The sequence below is a fragment of the Pygocentrus nattereri genome, chromosome 3, assembly GCF_015220715.1.
Source record: "Pygocentrus nattereri isolate fPygNat1 chromosome 3, fPygNat1.pri, whole genome shotgun sequence".
Lineage (NCBI taxonomy): Eukaryota > Metazoa > Chordata > Actinopteri > Characiformes > Serrasalmidae > Pygocentrus > Pygocentrus nattereri.
Genome location: NC_051213.1, coordinates 32,651,850 through 32,674,563, shown reverse-complemented (window position 1 = coordinate 32,674,563; position 22,714 = coordinate 32,651,850). Strand labels below are relative to the sequence as shown.

The following is a 22,714-nucleotide window of genomic DNA, read 5'->3' as shown; positions in this document are numbered from 1 at the left end:
TTAAGTATATATATTTTAAGTATTAAGTATAATTTGAGTTAATCATACTTTTCCTGCTCTGCAAAAATAACATAAAATATAAACATGTATCCAAACTTCTCCCTTAGCATTAGAATGATACAATACATCCATACATGCACACGTACACACACACACACACACACACACACACACACACACACATATATATATATATATATATATATAGTGTAAAAGTCTTACACAAATTTATAGGATATTAATAATGGTTATATACATATATAAATAATAAATAGTGATTTTCTGGATGTTATTGTGTTTGTTTAACCATTTTCAAACCTCTCCTCGAGGAAGCCCAGTATTACAGTATTATATGTAGTTAAAAAGCAGCTCCTGGTTTGATCAATCAGTGCTTCAGTAAATTGCGCTCATGGTGTAACTGAGGATATTAACAAGTCTCTGTGGTGGCTGTGAAGGTGTCAAGGAAAAATATGGACCCAAGAAATTCTGGTTACTTTTGATTGTTTATGTTTATTTGAATTATGAATATGACTTTATTCTAATGTATATTGGGATAAACTCACTGCTGAGAAATTCTTTTAAAAAAATGCTTAGATGCCTAAAACCTTCGCACAGTACTGTATACACAGAGGAATAAAAAAAAAAAATATATATATATATATATATATATATATATATATATATATATTCCTCTCCTTAAAATCCTTAGCATTTTCATATCTCTCAGGCTGGTATCACTCCATCTGAAACGAATATACAAATTTGCTGTCCATGGCAAAGTTCAAAGGAACAGATCTTCACCAAAAACGAATACGTCTAACACACAAGTAAACACCAATTCTCAAAGCAATCATTTAACCACCAGTCCAGGGGCAGCTTTGTCAGGAAAGCATTGAGTGTGGCAAAGAAAAATGTTGTGCTTAAGAAATTACAAAAGTTACATTTACAAAAATTCTGTCCCTCCCATCTCCATAGCAACAAGATATTTGCAAGAGCGTTCAGAAAAAAGGCACAGAAACAAATTAAAGCATCTGAAATTGGCCATGTTTTTGATGCTTTGACTGGGAGCAGATGCTGCGGTCAGATAAGACCAAATCAGGCCGATAAGACCAAAACTTTTTGGCCACAGTCATCACATGTAAGACTGAAATATGCCTGGCATTAGATGAACATTCCAGAAAGAAAAACAAAAAGACTTAACTGTGAAAAAGTCCAGAGATGCTTTAATTTTCTGGAGCTCCTTTGCTGCCAGTGGTGTATATATATATATATATATATATATATATATATATATAGATCAGGCATAACATTATGATCATCTCATTGTCCATTTTATCAGCTCCACTTATTCACGTATTAGAAGACAACAGAAATCTTAGTTTCTTTTACTGTTGCTTCAGTTCTTCTGTTCCTTATTGTAAGGGATATAAAAGTCAGAAATCAAAATATGTTTTGATTGCACTCCTAATAAGAACTCTACACTGGGTCCTACACATTGTCGAGGACAGCAAGACAGCAAAATGTTTAAGCACACCAGACTCATTTGAATGCCACTGCTTAGTTAACTGGACAGACACAGTGAGCACATGATTGTGGTGTATGTGTCTGATCATGTGAGGGATGGTGAGTACCGGAGTGAGTGATGCTGAGCACCAAGGCCCCCATTCAGCGACATCAGCATCATGGCATGCCTTCCACTCCTGAGGCCGGTACAGACTGAACAAAGACTCTTATACAGGCTCGTACATTTGGCTATCCAGACCCGCGCACGCACACAAAAACCGCACAGTGCTGTTCAGAGATGCTGTAGCAGCAGAGCAGCGCACTGATGGAGAGAGAGAGCATCATCCTCCCTGGCCTTTCCTCCCTCTCCTCTCCCTGCTTCCGCCTCCTCCATCATCCCCCACTCCCCTCCTCCTGCCTGCGCCAGCCTCAGCAGCCAGAACAGCGCGATTACTGAGAGAAAAACAGGCAAAAGGATTCTCAAACATTACCTGTGTTTCCTTGAAACAGCACTTAGCCTTAGCACTCACCTCAAGACGCAAAAGCAGCAGCCAGATTCAGCCCAGGCTGACGTCACATGACCAACCACCTGCGCGTCTTTCCTGGTCATGTGACTTGGATAGGACCGGGCGCTTCTGGGATATGTAGTTTACGTAAAAAATGAGTAAAGGACACGCAACGAGAGCAGAGACGTAGCCAAAGGGTGGGCAGCGGTGGCCAGCGCTACCTTGGAATGGCTCATGGCCACTTTTCTGACCACCCTAGTTATGGAAAGTGAGACAGTCAGCCATCAGTTATAAAGCATTAATTATACTTTAAAAATGAGCGAAAATCTGCCCTCAGTGGACCAATCAGCCACGACAGTCTGCCTTAATAATTTGCATATCTTACTGTGATTGGCTGATCCTCTCAGCTAACAGGTGAGTGAATGTGGCTTGGTCCCTTCAGCAGTGCAGCTCTGTGAGCTACATTATGAGTTGGGCTGTTTGATGGTCAGATGGGTTAACTACTCAAAAATCAGCTGTAATCATTTATAATGCTAGTTCACTTCTTTTTACAGTTGAATACGTGCATGCGTCGTAGATGCTCTTATGCAGTGCTGTAGGGTTGGCTTTCTAATCATTGTAAGCTGTAGTTAATTCAGCTTAATTTAAGAACTTCTTTGGCCTGTCTATATATGCTTTTCTTGAAATTAACATCACACACTGAAAATATATAAACGTGATTGCGTCATTTCCCCATGAGTGACTAGAAAGGGCATTTCAGCCTATAGAGCTGAACACATTGTCAGTCATGTTATGCAGCATTTTGCAGTGCACCGTTCCGTCTCTCAGCCAAATATGACGCAATGATTTTATATTGTTTTCATGGTTTTATTTGACAGTGTTCTCTCACTACAATACCCAGCAAGCATTACACAAATATATCATTCAACCACTGGGAATCCCTGTAATGTCCACCCTGACTGACAGCCTAACCACTGATCTATAGGCTAATAAATACAGCCAAGTGAGCATTCGCGTATCTTATGGTCGTGTAACAAAACCGTGATGAACAGTGGATCTAAAATCTACCCTTTTTTTCTTTCTTTTTTTTAAGGTACTCTACCTACTTGCTATCTAGATATTTTACATACGTTTGGTGTCTTTTCTCTGGCTGAAAGGGTTAAAAAAGTGTAAATTTTAGATTCACTGTTTTCATCACTGTTTTTTTTAATATTTGATGTAAAGTGCCCTTGGGTTTGTGAGAGGCGCTATATAAATTGAACTTTTTATTATTGTTAGTTATTACTCTGTTGACATGGCACTAATTTTATCTTGACCTCATCTAACGGGTCTTTTCTATATTTGAGTGAACCGTAGCTGTAATGATGATTTCAAGACAGTTGCCATAGTTACACAGTTGCAATAAGATATAAAGCATCCTAGCAGTAATCTTAGCTTTCTGCATTCAGTTAGTGAAAAAAAAATGAAGAGCCCACTTAGAAAATAAAAAATCAGAAGTGGATTTCCCAAGCCTTTAACCTCTTAAAGCCCAAGGTTTATTATATACTAAGGCTTATTATTCAATAACTACATAGACTTCATAGCTGAGCTATTCTTAGGTTATAGATGTGTGTAATAAAGCCCTTAAATGGTCAGGGGTTAAACTGAAAAATCACACTCTTAAGATCACTGCAGCATGGATGTAGAATACTAGAAAGCATGTTTACAAGACGTAGAGCTTACCTTAAAAAATCGTGATTAATTAGTGGCTTGTTTAATTAATGACATGCACAGTTTTAGCAAGTCTTGGGTTAAATAGCCAGTGGAACTTCATTGACAGAAGCAATTCATGAAAGCCTTTTTCTGTAAAGGGCTGGGCTTAATACTACAGTAGGCCTGCTGAATGCCAAAGTTTAGTGTTTAAAGTTGTGAGGATGCAGAGTGACCTCTGTGGAAGGGGCTGTACAAGCTGCAGACCTGTGCTGGGGGAAGGGGGGGCAGAGACTGGCTGTTAATATTTCATTAGCCTGTGTGTATCGGGGTCAGCATCCGGCTGCTCCTGTGGGTTAAGAGAGAAAGAGAGAGGGTGAGGAACATCCTCAGGGACAGGCCTTTCTCTCTACCCCCACACACTCACACGCACACAAACTGGCGCTCAGTTCTGCCAGAGAAGGGGAGAGAGAGGAGAGATGTGTTAAATACAGGTGGCAGACTGAGGCAGGGCAGAGGAAAAGTGCATTAACGAGAGTGTGATGTTATTGCAGACGCCCTCGCGACCTTCACACGGTGACAGTGTGGGCATGCACAGTCCCCGTCAGCCCGGCACCCAGCACGGCGGCGATGCCAGTGGCTTAGACTAAGAGGTTTCTTCAAAACACCACACACACACACTATGTTCCTTAAGTTAACATTTCTTCGACCCTCCTTCATGAGGAAATTATGCACACGTTTGGATCACTTTATGCAGAGTAGGATTAAGATACAAAGCATTACTAGACTCTAAATTACTTTCTTTCTGAAATTGAGGGTAGTAATAGGGAGTATGGTCTGCAGTAATAGTGTCCGCTCTTCTGGGAAGGCCTTACACTTGATGTTGGAACATTGCTGCAAGGATTCAATTGCATTCCGACAACAGCATTAGTGAGGTCAGGAGGGGACTGACGTAGGATAATTAAGTCAGGATCACAAACACCACTAACTCATCCCAGAGATGTTTGATGCAGTGTATAATGAGTTATTTTCTAGAAGTATTGACAGTATCTCAAAATAGTGACTTATTTTCCTTAAATAATAATGGATATTCTCAAAATAGTGACCAAAATTGTGACTCCGACATTGGCATAGTGTCTCAAATGGGGTTACTTTAAGACCCTTATTTTCTTGAAATATTGAATTAGTTAGTATCTTGAAATATCATCTCCAAAATCATCACTTTACAGGAGAAGGAAAAAACATTTACACACAATATAAAGGCCAACATGCATTTTCAAATGATTTAAAAAACTGAAAAACGACAAAAATGGAGATACAAGGTTTTGTTCCAACAGCGATATATTTTTTTTCTCCTCTACCTTGTGGGAATGGGCCATATTACACTGCATGGCTTGGGGCATGGTGACCTCAGGCTTATGTGCTACCAGAGCACCCTATTCAACTGACAATACTTTCTATGGAGATTATGAAAGTTGTGATGCGTAGATTTGAACACGTGTCAGCAATGGGTGCCCATTAAAGTGGCTGCATTCATTAATTAGAGGGAGTGTCTGGATACTTTTGGACATACAGTGTACGTTTGCTGCTGATAGCACAACTGAAATAGTGGTGTTCTCAACTTAAACTGTAGTGGTCCAAGAATGTGCATGTTAGTCCTGCACTGATAAAAGAAAATTAATGGAATTTAAGTATGTACATAATTTCCACATGAATAAAATATATTACAATTTATTACAATATATTACAACACAATTTTCTCTGTCTGTTTGCTTACCTTTGGAGATAATTTGAACAAAATAAACTTTGTTTTCCAGTCTATGCTGGTTTGTTTAACTCCTTAAATGTCACAGACACCTATATATCATGTTTATGTAACTTCATGAAGAACAGTGTAAAATGACTGAGTATTTTTAGTCCTGCTGGCAGATTTGTAAAGGTTAACGGGTTAATTACCTTTGGCAAGAATGTCTCCAGCAGTTCTATGTATCTGAACGCAGTACTAAAAGGGCTGTGGCAGTGGACCCCCCCACCAGCTGTCCATTGCATTCTCTCACAGCATCACAGAGAAGAGCGGTGGTGATGGGATATGAAATGAAACAGCATGCAACAGCCCCTATCCTGAATTATAGATGGCTCCCATCTGCTGACAGAGGGCCGGTCTGTCAGGGCTCCTCAGTGTCACCACTCCATGCGCTAAGCGATCTTGTCCCATTCGCTGTCACCTCCCCATGAAAGAGGAGATCCCCCTCCTCTGTGTCATCTCTTTAAGCCGTCTGAGCTGTAAGCATGAGCAGATACGTGGTGGTGCCATACCCCAGAGTGCAATTTAGCTCAGAATGAGGTGACAGCACTCCTCAAGGCACAGAGATTCACTTCTTGGCTGTTCGATTGTAAGAAAATAAAAATATGATAAAAATAACGTTTCCTAAGTGATACTTGGCTACTAGGGAAATTGTTTGAGCATGCTGAGCTGAAGTTATTTAGTTCTTTCTGCTCTTCTGCATAGACTTATTTTGAAGGGCAGGGCTGTGTATGCGGTAGCAAAGCTGTAAACAAAAGAGTTATTCATTGTGAGCCTGGCTTGCACATAATATGGCCTAGCTTGAGTGCTGTCCCATGTTTTGTAGGCCATTGAGAGTTTTCATTGAAGCCGAACCCAAACCTCAATGTCTCAGAGCTTCTTCCAAGAACCCCCTATGCTATAATACAGTCCATATAAGGAAACTAAGCTGCAAAACAGCCCATTTTTAAAATGTATTGCTTCTGTGATGTCAATAAAACCAACACAATTGCACATAATTGGTAACACAAGCGCACCTATTGGTAAGTGGACCCGATTAAATAGACAATGGGTGTAGCTACAACAAGGTTTACTTGGCTGGTTGGTGTATATGGGAACTAAGCTGCAGTGCTTGTGTGATGTCATAGAAATCAACACAGTTACATACATCTACCTATACATCCTAAAGCAGTTTAGCTCTGCCCATTCACATCTAAGTTATAATGAGTGGTTCAACATGAATTGCTTTTATAATGAGGTCACCAATCAGAACAGAGATAGTTCACATATATCAGTATTAAAAAAATGAAGTACAAGAGAAATGCAGAATATGGGCCTGTGATGAGGCAAATGCGTTGCTCATCACCAGAGATTGTGTGTGTGCAATACTTACCTGAACACCTACCTGTGATACTCACCTGTTGACAGTTCCCTTGCAGAGGCAGTAAAAAGGAGGCAGAGCAGAAAGAGCTCACTCATGAACGTGCCGAAGGGCCCACGGCTAGCTCATGAGAGGGGTGATGTCTGTAACCTAGGTCACAGAAAACGGAGTAAGACAGGGTAGCAAATGTGTACACTGCAGCCAGACACTTTTACCGGTAATGGGACTTAAGGCCTTGTAATATCGGTTATGCGTTTATTTACTTGTTTTTAATCCACTCTTGTGGGACAGCAACACCCCTGCTGAGGAGAATGGAAGAGCTCAGGTAATGCAGGGGCGGGGCTAACCCTATAAGAAGTGGGGGAAAGGTTCTGGGGTAGGCTAGCTCAGAGATACTCACTTCAGATTGTGAGGAGACTGAGGAGAGCTTGATAGTTTAGTCCTATGGCCTTGTGGCCTAAGACTACTTATATTTACCTGTGCTGCTACTGAGTCAGGTCGACATTTTAACCATCGTTTATTTTGTGTTTGTACAGTTTTCTTGTGTTCCCACTTCTGTAAATAAATCATGCCATTTGCAAAGAATTGTTCTGAGCTGGTCCATCTTCAGCCTGCATCTGCATTCCTCATACCCATTCAGCTACAACCTTCCTGGTGACTTTGTGTCTCCTCACGGAGTTTGGCGAAGCATCGCCACAGGGCCCTTTAACTGGTATAGAATATTTGCATGATGTGTAGTTTCTTTAAAAAGGTTTCTTACATTTACACATCTCATTTACAAGCATAGTTCTTTAAATAACTATCTATTAAAAGTTTATATAGGAAAACAAAAGTGGGTCTTCTATGGCGTTTCTCTGAAGAACCCTCTTTGGCATGTTGATATTTGAGAGTGTAGCTGAACAGAAGTGTTTCATTTGTTTGTTCTTTCCATGTAATGTTGGTTTCAGTGAGCATTTTGAGCAAATTGATTTTAAAGCTTTTAAAGCTGTTAGTCAGCCTCTTACTGTCATATCCTTTGGGAAAATCAAGGCTAAACTGAAACCTTTCTATATGCAATCAAATGATATACTTCTCTTTCTAGTTGGACTACTGCTGTCTCCTCCCCCCAAAAAGACTGATAGACAGCTGTACGGCCAATTTATAATGTACTAGCTGCAGTGCTAACCAAGACAAAGAGAACTGAGGACATTAGCCCAGTACTTAGTTCCCTTCACTTGCTGCCAGTCAGCTACAGAATTGATTTCAAAGTGTTGCTGCGTGTCTATAAATCACTCATTGTTTCTCTAGAACAGAGCGTTTTACATCAAACCACTCTGATTGGGTTTGTTTACATCTGAGTCATTTAATTATGTAGATTCCCCTTTAAGTCTGAAGTCCAAGTCGAGGAACGAGTCACTAAGTGCGAGTCTGGGTTAAGTAACAAGTCTCTCAACATGAGTCCCCGTCTCTGATGTAATTCAATTCAATTCAATTCAATTCAAGTTTATTTATATAGCGCTTTTTACAACAAGGTTGTCACAAAGCAGCTTTACAGAAAAACAGGTCCACGCCTCTTATGAGCATCACCACAGTGAAGCCAATTTTGTGGTGACTACAGTGGTAAGGAAAAACTCCCTTTAAGAGGAAGAAACCTTAGAAGGGACCAAGGCTCAGTCCGAGGAACCCAACCCCCGTGGGTCGACCCGCACAAATGTAAAGCATTGCAATTGTGAGCAGTATGGTACTCAATGCCTGGCTGATAGCTTAGCATTAGCAAGTTAGCATGGGATATTGGTAGCATGTTACAGGCCTGACAAAAATATTGCTTGTATTAAAATCTAATTAATTATGGTTGGGATAGTGTAGTGGTTAACACCTTTGCTTTCTACGCTGTAGACTGGGGTTCAATCCCAGGGCAAGCACCCTACACTATACCAATAAGGGTCCTTGGGCAAGACTCCTAACACCACCTTGGCCTACCTGTGTAAAATGATCAAATTGTAAGTCGCTCTGGATAAGAGCGTCAGCCAAATGCTATAAATGTAAATATCTCACACATTTAGTCCAGCTGAAATATTGCTCTCATTACCAAAAAATACCTTAAACTACTGGATCCCTTTGTACATTCAAGACGGTAATTAGACCAAAACTCTATGAAAATGGTACATTTTTCTCTCTTCTGGAACGTAACTGATTTAGAAATGCATGTTTTTTTGTTCTCTTGCCGTAGTAACAGTGTGATGTTTGCAACAGTAATGGAAAAATCAGCTAATGTGAAGCCATCTCGTCTCACAGCAGTGGTGAGTGGACTGTAGAGGTAATACCATGTAGTGAGGTGCTTCAGCACCATTACACCCACTCCCACTCACTCTGAATAATCACTTACACACAACAGCATACTACACTGCCAGCCTTGAGAAGGCAGCTCGGACAGAAAAGACAAATTAAAATCTGTAACGGAGATAGAAGCACTCAGGTAGGAGAGGCGAGTGCTTACACAGGGCTTTTTTTTTTTGTGAAAGTGTGGACTGTGCAGAGCTGTGTGTTTTATCACCAGTGCTCCAACAGTACAGCGGACCTGCGGGCCCCGATTATAACACATAATAAAGTGCAGGTAATGAAACGTAATGGGCCAACCTCTGTTCGGAATAATGAGTGGGACAAAACAGCCCAGATTATCACTCACTCTCAGCAGGTACCTGGGCTTTGCTTTAATGTAAAACACCTACTTGTGCTGTGAAGAAATCACCCTGCATTTTCCGCATTACAACATCCTACACAACGCTCCATTTCGTGGTTTTAACCATGCAGAGATCTGTCTTCTTCCTGAACATCTAGCAGCTGTGACACAACATGGCTGTGCTTCATAGCTGATTCGTTATCATGGCTATAATCTCAGCTCAGATCATTTTTTCCTTTCTGAGCTTCTGATGCTTCTGGGATTAACCTTTCATCTTCCCAGCGCAGGTCATGGATCATAACACATGGATCATAACAGAGTGTTTTTTTTTTTTGTAAACTGACTACTCTATGGCCAATTTTATTAGAAACACCTGTCTTGTAGGTATACATAGTGTACTTTTAGTAGTGGTGACATGACTATTATACTGCATTTTCAAAAGTACAGTTGCTGTATGCTCACAATTGATGTCTATACATAAACCTTCATATACATTAACTCTTGAGCTTCAAAAAAAAAACAAACTATTAGAAATATTAGCATGTTTAAAACACTTCTAAGATAAATTAGTGGCTGACCCACTGAGCAAAAAGAATGCTGACCTGGTTTGAATGTGCACATTGGTTCCACATCAATAAAATCTACTACATCAATTCTTGCTGAAGAGAAAGAAAAAAATGGGGTGATGTAACGTTATTCCTGTGCAATTGATGTACGAACTTGAATGAAGTAAAGTCAGCATTATTTTTTTTCAGTGCACCATCATTCTTCACACAGGCAGAAACACAAGCAATGCTATCTCCATGGTGGTCTACCATTGCCAGTTCTGCTCTGAGGCACGGAACAATGGTTTTTGAAACACAGCATTACAGCTAGGCTTTCGGCTTGGGGAATAATGGCAAACCTTGAGAAAAAGAAACAAGCTACTGTTTTTTCAAGTGGCCCTGTAGGAATTTTAATGCACCTTAGTGCTAATTTAACACTGGTGTAAATTCTGTGCCCATTCTTAAACACATATATTTGAACATGGGCATAGGAACCAAGGTGCAAAACACAGTGGGTTCTGGGGAGTCTGGGACCTCCTAATTACCTTCCTGGACTCAATGAGTGTCTCAAAACCAAAATTCTGAGGGATCCCTGAAATTTATCATCGTATTGTGATGTTATGCTGCCTGTTAGGGAAAAATAGACACTCAAATCCAAATTTAGGGAAAGGTCATGGTTCAGTTGCTTCGCACACAATCAGCAAGCTTCTGTCTTTAGTGTTCTGAACTAAATAGAGATGCAGCAGTGGTCTGTATCAGGGTGGTGCTGTAGTAAATTGGTTCACCTAGTTGGTCCTTCATAGCCTAGCAACAGTAAATCTGCCTGGAATACCTCTGGAAATCTTTACAATAAGCTGTGGTACATCTTAAACTTGCTTAATTTGCAAGAGGTAAAGAATGAATTGTTACTCATTTCTCAAATTAGTTGGAGGAGGTGGGGGGCAGTCATGGGCTGGAGGTTAGGGAACTGGCTCTGTGACCAGAAGGTTGCCAGTTTAATCCCCAGTGCCGACAGTCCATGACTGAGGTATCCTTGAGCAAGACACCTAACTCCTAATTGCTCCCTGGGCGCCATGCATAGGGCTGCCCACCGCTCTGGGTAAGTGTGCTCACTGCCCCCCTAGTGTGTGTGTATGTGGTGTTTCACTTCACAGATGGGTTAAATGCAGAGGTGGAATTTCCCCATTTGTGGGTTTAAAAAAGTATCACTTAAATCAAAGACAAAAGAGGGGCTGTGTATGATCTCAGTTAATGTGTAGAAGTCTGCATTACCATATTAGAAAAGAGCTTTTCCAGAAGAAGAAATTGGTAAACCACACATTTTGTTGCCATTAAAGCTAGCATCAGTGCCACTATGGTGAGTGAGTGCTGACTGGATCAGCCAGCCAACGCGGGACCCCTGAATACCAGGGGATATTTTGTACAATCATAGGAACCATTAGATGGTACCATCCCCCCTTCCTCCTGACACACACACTTTTATTTGCTCCATTTGCTGCTTGCTTTCACAAAATATGTTAGAATATGGTGTTCTTATTTAATGTGTCACAATCTGATATGAAGCAATGATAATGATCTGTAATGAAAACTGTTTCTGGGGTTAGAAGCAAAATCGCTTCAGGCCACCTCCGCCCCTGTAACAGAGAAACATGAAAAGAATGAAACATGAAAAGATATTTAATTTTTCTTCTTGAAGAAGAGGATGGATATGATTAAGGCCTGTTTCACAGACATCTCTGTGTGGTGTGAGCAACGTGGAATGTCTTGCATGTGAGCAGTGTGCCAACACCATGGCATCTCCTAAATAGTGGAGGAGCCTTTTTTCAGTGTGCACATGTGGCAAGCAGCAAAGCGGTGGAATAAATGATGAAACCCAAACAAAAAGAAATGAAATGTTGAATAAAACACAAATTCTATCATTCATGGCCACTCTTAAATGATGCATAGGCTTCAATGAGCGCAACGATTCTATTAAAGAGAAATGAGCTGAAAATCACAGACATAGACTTTAATTACCAGAAATCATTAGGTCTTCTCGGAAGGCCTTGGAAGCCCTGAGGGTTCCCCTTTGAAAGTAGACTGTAGCCCATCTGGTCATGCACAGTTTTGATTAATCATCCTCTAGCTCTCCATCAATGGTCAGTTTTTGACCATAGAGACACTTTTGGATATTTCTGGATGGTGCACCAATCCCAAACTAGCAGTGAGATGTGTAAATCCTGTGTGCAAATACACCAGCACCACACATATAAATAATATTTGGTCTTTGTGGTAAGAAACTGACAAACGATGAAAGGAACACAAGCAGGGCTTCAGTCTGTAGCGGACTATATGTGGACCTCATAAAATAGTCAGTAAGAGGACCATTTTATAGTAAGGCCCAATCCCATTTCACCCCTTGTCCCTACCATTCAGCCCTACTCATCTGTTTTGTGTGTTCACACATAGGGGTAGGGTGTCCCAATCTCTATTAAAATGTATGATAACCATAGTATTATCTTAGTTATTGCCATTTGAATGTATTATGGTCCTTTTCTTCATAACAAGTGTAAAAAATCACTAGCAGTATGCTGATGTCTCGGTAGCTAGCTAGGTACAATTTCAGATTCCACCTTAAATGGTGCAGCAGTCCTGAGGTGCCAGAATGTAACTGCTGTATCATTTAAGGTGGAACAGGAAAATTCAGACATAAAGGTGGCAAATAGCAGACTTCAGCCTAAGATCACTGGGCTTCCGTATGGTTCATAATGCAGAGGTGGTGATGATGTGGTGAATCATTAGTTTTTGTTGTATATATTGGATCTCATACTTACCCATCCTGTGAGAATCTGGCTTCTGATTCAGTAAAGTCTAGCAGATGTAAGCTTTTGTGCATTTGAAAGTGTTGAGGTTAAAAAGGCTTCCCTGATGGCCCATAGGTGTTATTGTGTAGGTGTATCACAACCTGTTTATTCTACTTTTATATCTTTTTCTAAGTTTGACTAGAGACAAGCCAAAGAAACAACTAAACAATGCTTAGAATCTGCACTGAAACTGTGGTAATAAATGAGTATTAGTGACCATCACACTGAACATAGAAAGATTCCTCCTTTTAAAATGGTTTACAGTGTGTTGCTATGAGGAATCTGTGAGGAATTGTTTAAAGAAGTCCCCTTTTGATAGTCTATTTCCATGTTTTCATTGGATAGTCTATTTCCATGTTTCCATTGGATAGTCTATTTCCATGTTTTCATTGGATAGTCTATTTCCATGTTTCCATTGGATAGTCTATTTCCATGTTTCCATTGGATAGTCTATTTTCATGTTTTCATTGGACAGTCTATTTCCATGTTTTCATTGGATAGTCTATTTCCATGTTTTCATTGGATAGTCTATTTCCATATTTCCATTGGACAGTCTATTTCCATGTTTTCATTGGATAGTCTATTTCCATGTTTCCATTGGACAGTCTATTTCCATGTTTTCATTGGATAGTCTATTTCCATGTTTCCATTGGATAGTCTATTTCCATGTTTCCATTGGATAGTCTATTTCTATGTTTCCATTGGACAGTTTATTTCCATGTTTTCATTGGACAGTCTATTTCCATGTTTCCATTGGATAGTCTATTTCCATGTTTCCATTGGACAGTCTATTTCCATGTTTTCATTGGATAGTCTATTTCCATGTTTTCATTAGATAGTCCAGTTCCATGTTACTTCAATAAATAGTCATTTTCAGCTATTCACTTGTTCAAGTAGGTGACCCAGTCTCTCTGTGTCATCAAATATAAACACCAATTTTGCCTTGTCATTGCTTAAGTACAAGAGCTCTGTACACTGCATCCTAACTATATGCATTGAACTGTTTGCAATTGTTTTTACAACACCTTTACGGATCAAGATCACAAAATACAGTGATACAAGAAGTTATAGTTCAAGATCTTTTCTCCACATATATTATATACATATATATCTTATATATTTAGATTATACATTTTGATTTTCAAAATATAATATAAAAAAAAAAAAAAAAAAAAAAAAATATATATATATATATATATATATATATATATATATATATATTGGAATAAGACTTGAAAAAAGGTGCTAGCATGCACAATTTTGAAAACAAATGCACAGTAATGCATTTCAACACCAAAAGAAATAAATACACTAAAATGCACACACTAAATACTAGGTAAATACACACATTTTCACTAGATAATCATCTCTACAGCCTTTTTGTGTTAAAAAACAACTGATTGTGCTTGCCTGTTTATGAACATAAATTGCTATTGTATTTTTTTTCTTTGAATAAAAAATCAGTTTCCCCCTCCGTCCAATTTGATCATTGCTAATTCCAGCCTGTGGGTTAGAACTGCCTATAGCATGCTGCCCCCAGGCTTTGGGTTTAGTGCCTATTGCTTCACCTTCTTAAACTCCCAGTCATAGATGGCTTTAGCATCGCTGAGGTTTGAACTCATGATCTCCTGATTCAGCTAGACAACTATAGACTTTTGGAGCTGTGGTCTCCAACCCAGTCCTAGAGTCGCTTTCCTGCAGAGCCTAGTTCCAACCACAATTTTCCACACCTGCCCCAGCTAATCTCAATTCCCTGTATGGCTGGATCAGATATGTTAGAGTTGTATAAGGAGCAGGGCAGCTTATTGGATACAGGTTGGAACTAAACTCTGCAGGAAGGAAGCTCTAGAGGACCAGCATTGGAGACCACTGACCTATACATTTCTGTGTCTGTGAAAAACAGATGTCCACTAGATGTCCTAAAGTATCCAGGCACCCCTTGTAATGTGTGAATTCAGCTACTTTAAGCTGCACTCATTGCTGTCACAAGTTGCACAAACTGACTGCACATCCTCCATGAAAAAGTGCTGTCAATAAAATAGGACTCTGTAATAGCTGCGCATGAGCCTAAGGTCACCATGTCCAATGCCAGGTGTTGGCCATGGGGGTTTGACTGTGTTGTCTAGAGTGATGGAGCTCCATCCAAAGCCTTTGGGATCCGTCAGAATGATGTGTGTGATTCAAAATGAGTCATCCGACATCAGTATCTGGCTTCACTAATGCTCTCGTGGCTGTATACAATCAAATCCTCACAGCAATGTTCCAATATCCTGTGTAGAGCCTTCTCAGAAGAGGCTGTTACTGCAGCAAATGGAGTCACACTCCCTAATAAGTCTGGCCATTTACCACTCCACTAATGGTGTTAGAAGTGTGAGTAGTTTCTCACGATCAGATCGGAGAGCATTATGCGCACATAGGTATAGAACAGTTACCTGTGCTTAAACAAATTTACTCGTTGAACAGTGTCAAAATCTTTTTTTAAAAAGTGTTATTACACATTTTGATATGTGTTCTTTTATTGCAAATCCTCAGGTGCCTAATCAGTCAATCTTGAGCTGACGTGGAGATTAGCAGTGACCAGTGGTGGGAGGAACTACATTGGGAATTTAAATCACATTGTTCACAGTACTCAAATCTGAGTTAGAGAACATTTACTAAACTAAGCTGTTTGACTTGCCTGGAAGAAGCTGAGCATCAGCTTACCCTCTAGTTTTAAGTTGACTTGACTATGTTCTGTTTTACTAAGTACAGATTCGCCACAAAGAAGCACATCCATTCATAAGCTTACCATCAACTTCCATCATGAGACTGAATTGTGAGTAACCCTGAGCAGGTTCCCTCGCTGATGGATCCTATTTTTCCCTTTCCATTAAAAGGAGCTCCGGGCTGTGCACAAAATAATTTGGGTCAAAACATTTGGGTCACATTTTGAAGCAAGCGAAGTTCGATTAAAAAGTATTTCAAACATGTGATGCTTATTAATGTTAATTCTAGGGTCAATATATTTCGTCTAGGAAGGCCATTTAAAAATAAGCCTGACGATGCTTTGAAAATGACTGTAAATGCAATCTTCTCAACCTGGTGCCCTTATTACTGTTGTATCAGCGTGATGACTGGTGCTTCTATTAATGTATATAATATGTGTATTATATGAACTCCTCCCATTATACCTTTATAATAATCATAATAAGATCTTTAAAAGTCCTTATACAGATCCACATGTGAAAACTCATCACCTGACAACTTGATTTGAATGTGTCTTATGACTGTAAAAGATACAGCAGTAAAAGCTCATTAAGCCAAATGAGATACAGCTGTGCACAATTTAGCTTTGGTCATTTTACCTAAATAATAACAGCTAAATGTATGAGTGTGTTACTAGTTTTATGCTACATAAGTTACCATTTTAATGTTTATTGGTGTAAAGCATGCCGCCACTGGACTCTGAAGCACCAGAAACATTCTCTGGAGTGATGAACCACGCTTCACTATCAGGTAGTCTGATGGAATCTGGGTTCGGTGGATATCAGGAGAACACTACCTACAGGATAGTATTGTACGAGGAGTAAAGTTTGGTGTAAGAAGGATATGATCTGGGCTGTTTTTCAGAGTTTGGACTAGGCCCCTTAGTTCCAGTAGAGTAAGAGACATTTTAGACAATTATATGCTTCTAGCTTTGTGGCAACAGTTTGGATAAGGTGCTCTCCTGTGCACAAAGCGCCATCCATGAAGACATGATTTGTCAAGTTTAGTTTGAAGGAACTCCAGTGGTTTGCACATAGCGCTGACCTCAATCCCGCTGAACACCTTTGGGATGAATTGGTATGTCGACTGTGAGCCAGGCCTTCTGATCCAACATCAGTGCCTGACCTCACAAATGCTCCTTTGACTGAATAGGCACACATTTCTATGGACACACTTCAAAATCTTGTGAAAAGCCTTTCTAGAGTCTGTTATGGTAGCAAAACAAAGGCCAACTCCAAATTAATGCTGATTATTTGGGAATGGGATTTCCAACAAGCTCCTATAGGACACATACTTTTGGACATAATGCCAAATACATACATTTGCCTTTGTAGTAATGATACTATTCATAAAATGGTGCCTAATGCATATGCAGGTATTTTCTGAAGGATATTACAGAGGAATATTTTAATGTATTGCTAATAGCTGGATTTATACTATTTTATATTGCAAAATGTAAAAATATGCAAAAATAATCAAAAATGCTTTTAGTAACAGTGCATTGTTTTGCATTAAACAATAAAGTAATATGGTTCCAGCAATCTGTTTTGTTAAATAATTTCTCTTGATTTTTCTCAAACATCATTTTAATGGTCAATTTCTGTTTTTTAATGGACATTCAGCAAATGCATATTGATTAGATGCAATTAAAATGTCATATTTGAATGTTACTTTGGGTGAACTTGAAATGCAAAAAAAATACTTGTAAGAATATCATTAATCAACTGGTGAAGATATCTAGTGTTTTAAAAGCTCTTCACATGTAGTATATAGTGTTAAATAGTATTGCATGATGACTGATGCTTAATTTGACCAGATGCATGAACTAAGAAGAGAAAAGATTTTAAATTGGAGGCTCTTAGGAGGCTGTTCTGTTTTTCTTTCTATGTCTTTCTGTTTCAGTTGTAAAAAAAAATTCAAGCGGAATACTTTTATTGAAGAAGGACATGAGGGGGGTCTTTCTTTAGATCATAAACACAGACACATGCTTTTAGAGTTTACTCCAAATGGGCCCGGCACACGCTGGCAGCCAAGGAACAGCAGCTTTGAATGGCTCCCTACAGACAATGTCTCTCCATCAGCTTTAGGTTTTCAATCAGCGGCCGGGTCAGATGTTCCCACTGGCAGCCATTATACATTGTGATTTTCCTCAAAGAATGCTGACACAATTAAGAAATGGAGGAGGGAATTAGATGACATTAATTAAAGCGAATGAAATGGACTCGGCGCGACTCTGGTGGGGAGGTGCCAGCGGTGGCGTCGTGATTTACATGATGTGTGAACTTAAGCATTTGTGTTTCATGGGGAGCTGGCTGAAAGGTTAGGGCCTTCTTCTCAGCTCAGTGCCCAGTCTGCAGCGCTGCAGTCGGCTGGATTGTTTCTGTGGGAGTTAGATAATGGATTAAGTCCAGCGCAGGTCCAAGAGGGAATTTCACCGAGAGATAAATGAGGTGACATGCAGGAGTTCAGGGTGGGGGTAAAAATATTTTCAGATTCTGTGTGCAGGCTAGGGAGCGTGTGTGTGTGTGTGTGTGTGTGTGTGTGTGTGTGTGTGTTGCATCTGACTTTACTTTTAAATAGCAAACTTTGTTATTGTTAAGATTTAATAACGCTGTTCTTTGTCTCCAACTTCTGTTAAGCGAATGAAAATGAAAACTTTATGAATCTTGCATGCCTGAAGAGGCTGCTAATAATAAATAAGTTAAACGCTCTTGCCCAAGCTTTTATTTCCTTTTTATTCCATTTGATGCAGCTCTGAAATTGCTAAATTCACATGCCACAGATCACATTATCATTTCTCACCAAGACAGAGGCGCTTTGAAAACCTCTTACAGGGCACATTTCATGAGGCTCACCTCAGCATATATGCAGGCCAGACTCAGAGATGCTCAGCACATTTAGGGAATATTACTGAAATGTTTATCTTTCTTTTTTTTCCAAAGGAGGCCAGCTTCCTCACACTAACACTGTAACAACATTTACTTCATAGTCAGCACTGGGGACTTTCAAATGTGCTTTAGAGTTAAACACTTACATCTCCAGAAATAGGCGTGAGAGGGGTTTGTCTTGTACATTCAAGGCCTACATTTTCAACTCACAGCATATTAGTACCACTTTTAGTCACCACTATTTATCACTTACTGCAATTCTTTATGACATATCTGATGTTTTCTACCCTGAAACAATTTATTTATGGTGTACTGAGGCAAATAAGACTGTATGGTTTATGTATATCATTACTGGTGTCTAGTTTCAGGAATAAAGAGGCACAGTGGTGGTAGGAATACTAATACTAAGTTGCAGTAGGCCCAGGGTTCTCAAACTGGGGTATGCTCAATGATGCTGGGCATATGTCAAAAATTCTGACACTTACACTTCATTCAACCTTCATTTAATTTCATACTTCAAATACTTGATTCTATTCCATTACACAAACAGCCACCCCTACACTGCACTTCCCAACTCCTAAACAAGAGCTCTCATGCCCCTTCTACACATTGCACATTCAGCAGAAATGACTGTAATGACATGAAATAGAAATGACAGTAGCACTACTTTATATGTTTATTGTGTGCTGTTGTGTACATTAATGAAGTGAGGGTAAGACTTTACATCAACATAACCATGCCATAAACATGCCATGGCAACTGTCATATTAACTGTCAAGTTTTGTTCAGTAACAGAGTCGTGTTACCAATATAACATTACAGTTCCAAACGAAACAATCCCTGTGCAATTTATACGTTGTTTTTTTTTTTTACCAACATTTGTGTTTGTTCTCTACCGTTCATATTACCTGATAGACTACAATAGACTACAACTACCACAAACTCATAGTCAGATCGGAAGTAAACTGAGCCTTTACAGTTGGAACGGAGGAGGGATTAGCAGCTGCAGTCCTTCATGGATCTCCAACGTGACATGACAAAAGCAGCTTTTTCTGTCTTAAGAAAAGCCCAGTGAACCTCCCTTTGGGCAACTGTTTAATATCACACACGTAGTTAGAATAGCTGCTGAATGATGTTACAGCACAGACCACCGTCAATTCCATACTGGTCTAAATTGTTTTTTTCTGGTCTACTGCTGGTCTTGTGCTGGTTTAGCTGGCCATCCAGGGCGGTCATGCCTGCTGACCAGCACAGCAGCATCCAAAACACAAGAAAGTGTTGCTGGGGACCACTGTAATTTTTCTAGCAGAAAGTGCTGAATATGGTCTGCATTTGTAAGCATTTTGTTATTTGCTGTTGATTTTCACAGCTGCAGACTCCCACATGTGTCTGTACATTCAGCACTGCCTGTGCTGCTGCCTTTGTGATTACAAATGAATAAAGTTCAATCCCCACACCTAAAAGACAGGCCTTAGAAGCCTACCTAACATTATGTACAATATTTATATAGTATTGTTTAGTATATATGGCATGATTTATCGTTGCATCATAAACATGTTTGATGTATTATGGGTGGTTGATTTTGTAAGGCTGTATGTCTTATGCATCATGGCAATATGTGCATGTATATATAAGGAGGAAGAGGGACTAAACACCATGTTTAATGGTTGACGGCCTGCGACATGTATCTTACAACCCCAATTCCAGTGAAGTTGGGACGTTGTGTAAAACATAAATAAAAACAGAATACGATGATTTGCAAATCCTTTTCAACCTATATTCAATTGAATACACTACAAAGACAAGATATTTAATGTTCAAACAGATAAACTTTATTGTTTTTTGCAAATATTCACTCATTTTGAATTTGATGCCTGCAACACGTTCCAACGAAGTTGGGACAGGGGCAACAAAAGACTGGGAAAGTTGAGGAATGCTCAAAAAACACCTGTTTGGAACATTCCACAGGTGAACAGGTTAATGGGAAACAGGTGAGTGTCATGATTGGCTATAAAGGCAGCATCCCTGAAAGGCTCAGTCATTCACAAGCAAGGACGAGGCAAGGTTCACCACTTTGTGAACAACTGCATGAGCAAATAGTCCAACAGTTTAAGAACAACGTTTCTCAACATGCAATTGCAAGGAATTTAGGGATTTCATCATCTACAGTCCATAATATCATCAGAAGATTCAGAGAATCTGGAGAAATCTCTGCAAGTAAGTGGCAAGGCAGAAAACCAACACTGAATGCCCGTGACCTTCGATCCCTCAGGCAGCACTGCATTAAAAACCGACATCATTCTGTAAGGGATATTACCACATGGGCTCAGGAACACTTCAGAAAACCACTGTCAGTGAACACAGTTCGTCGCTCCATCTACAAGTGCAAGTTAAAACTCTGCCATGCAAAGCGAAAGCCACATATCAACAACACCCAGAAACGCCGCCGGCTTCTCTGGGCCCGAGCTCATCTGAGATGGACTGACGCAAAGTGGAAAAGTGTCCTGTGGTCTGACGAGTCCACATTTCAAATTGCTTTTTGAAATCATGGACGTCGTGTCCTCCGGGCCAAAGAGGAAAAGCGCAAAGTTCAAAAGCCAGCATCTCTGATGGTGTGGGGGTGTGTTAGTGCCCATGGCACGGGTAACTTGCACATCTGTGAAGGCACCATTAATGCTGAAAGCTACATACAGGATTTGGAGCAACATATGCTGCCATCCAAGCAACGTCTTTTTCAGGGACATCCTGCTTATTTCAGCAAGACAATGCCAAGCCACGTTCTGCACGTGTTACAACAGCGTGGCTTCGTAGTAAAAGAGTGCAGGTACTAGACTGGCCTGTCTGCAGTCCAGACCTGTCTCCCATTGAAAATGTGTGGTGCATTATGAAGCGCAAAATACAACAACGGAGACCCCGGACTGTTGAGCAACTGAAGTTGTACATCAAGCAAGAATGGGGAAAGAGGCATCAATCAGGCACCCAATTCAAAATGAGTGAATATTTGCAAAAAACAATAAAGTTTATCCGTTTGAACATTAAATATCTCGTCTTTGTAGTGTGTTCAATTGAATATAGGTTGAAAAGGATTTGCAAATTATCGTATTCTGTTTTTATTTATGTTTTACACAACGTCCCAACTTCACTGGAATTGGGGTTGTATATAAAAAGATTGGAAGCCTTTGTTGTTGGCTGATCCGAGTGTATTTCTGAGGTGCAGTTCATCTATGCTACTAGTCCATCTTTTGAAGATCTGTTTTTCTTTTTTTTAGAATGCCATCTGTGACTAGACATCTGTGCATGGTTCGTAGTATTGACTATTTTGATCCACACACACACACACACACACACACACACACGTATATATATATATATATGTGTGTGTGTGGGGGGGTCTAATAAAGGATTATCTTACATTTCAACCCACATGGACACAGAGGTATTCTATTCTGATATCACTCAGTCAAAGACTGTCTCTATCAAACATAATGCAGAATTCCATGCTTAACTGAACTGGAGTCTGGAGACTGTAAGCAGGAATTACAAATATGGAATTACAAGTGTGAGCAGCGTGAACACAGGGTAATCCAATTGGTTTTGTTCACTGGAGATACTGTCTGGCTGCTAGGCCACACTTCTCGTGTTTATCATTTTTGGCTTTTGAGCACAGATATTCAGTCCTTGCTCAGCAGGAGCATTCTCAGCAACAAAAAAACTTCAATTACCACAGGATGAATTTAAAGTTGGAATTAATACTCATAATAATAATGCATGCTGTGAGTAATGGCATTTTGTCATTACTGGTGTAATAGATGCCCTGCTGTTATATATTTTTCAGCAGATTGTCCAACGTCATGTGCATCTGAAATGGCATTCTCTTGGCATTAAAACATAACCTGGTATTGAACGTGCAGGTAATGGGGGATACTATTCACTTCTAACTTAAATGTACAATATAGAAAGGGTTAAGCAAAAGTGAAGCCACTTTAGTAGACATCTCACCTCTGACTTACTGAGCTGCATAAGGTCCAAAAAAAAATCTACATTCACCTCATCATTTCTCACATGGCACAACATTGCATTGTTGCCAGTGGGTAAACCGTTTGCAGAACCCAGAGTGATCTGCCAGGGGGATATATATTGTATATTGGATGACCTTTGTAATGGAATTGGTT

General features: G+C 39.8%; 1 protein-coding gene across 4 annotated transcripts in view; it reads right to left on the bottom strand.

Moving 5' to 3' along the window:
* tsnare1 (T-SNARE Domain Containing 1) overlaps positions 1-2,106 on the bottom strand; it is a 201,243-nt gene extending 199,137 nt beyond the window's left edge. For 3 of the 4 annotated variants that reach the window (XR_005130068.1, XM_017706803.2, XM_017706806.2), the window contains exon 1: positions 2,034-2,106. The gene's annotated coding sequence lies outside the window, so the exon portion shown is untranslated. The other variant, XM_017706804.2, reaches the window with a different exon arrangement.
* Positions 2,107-22,714: the final 20,608 nt, after the last annotated feature.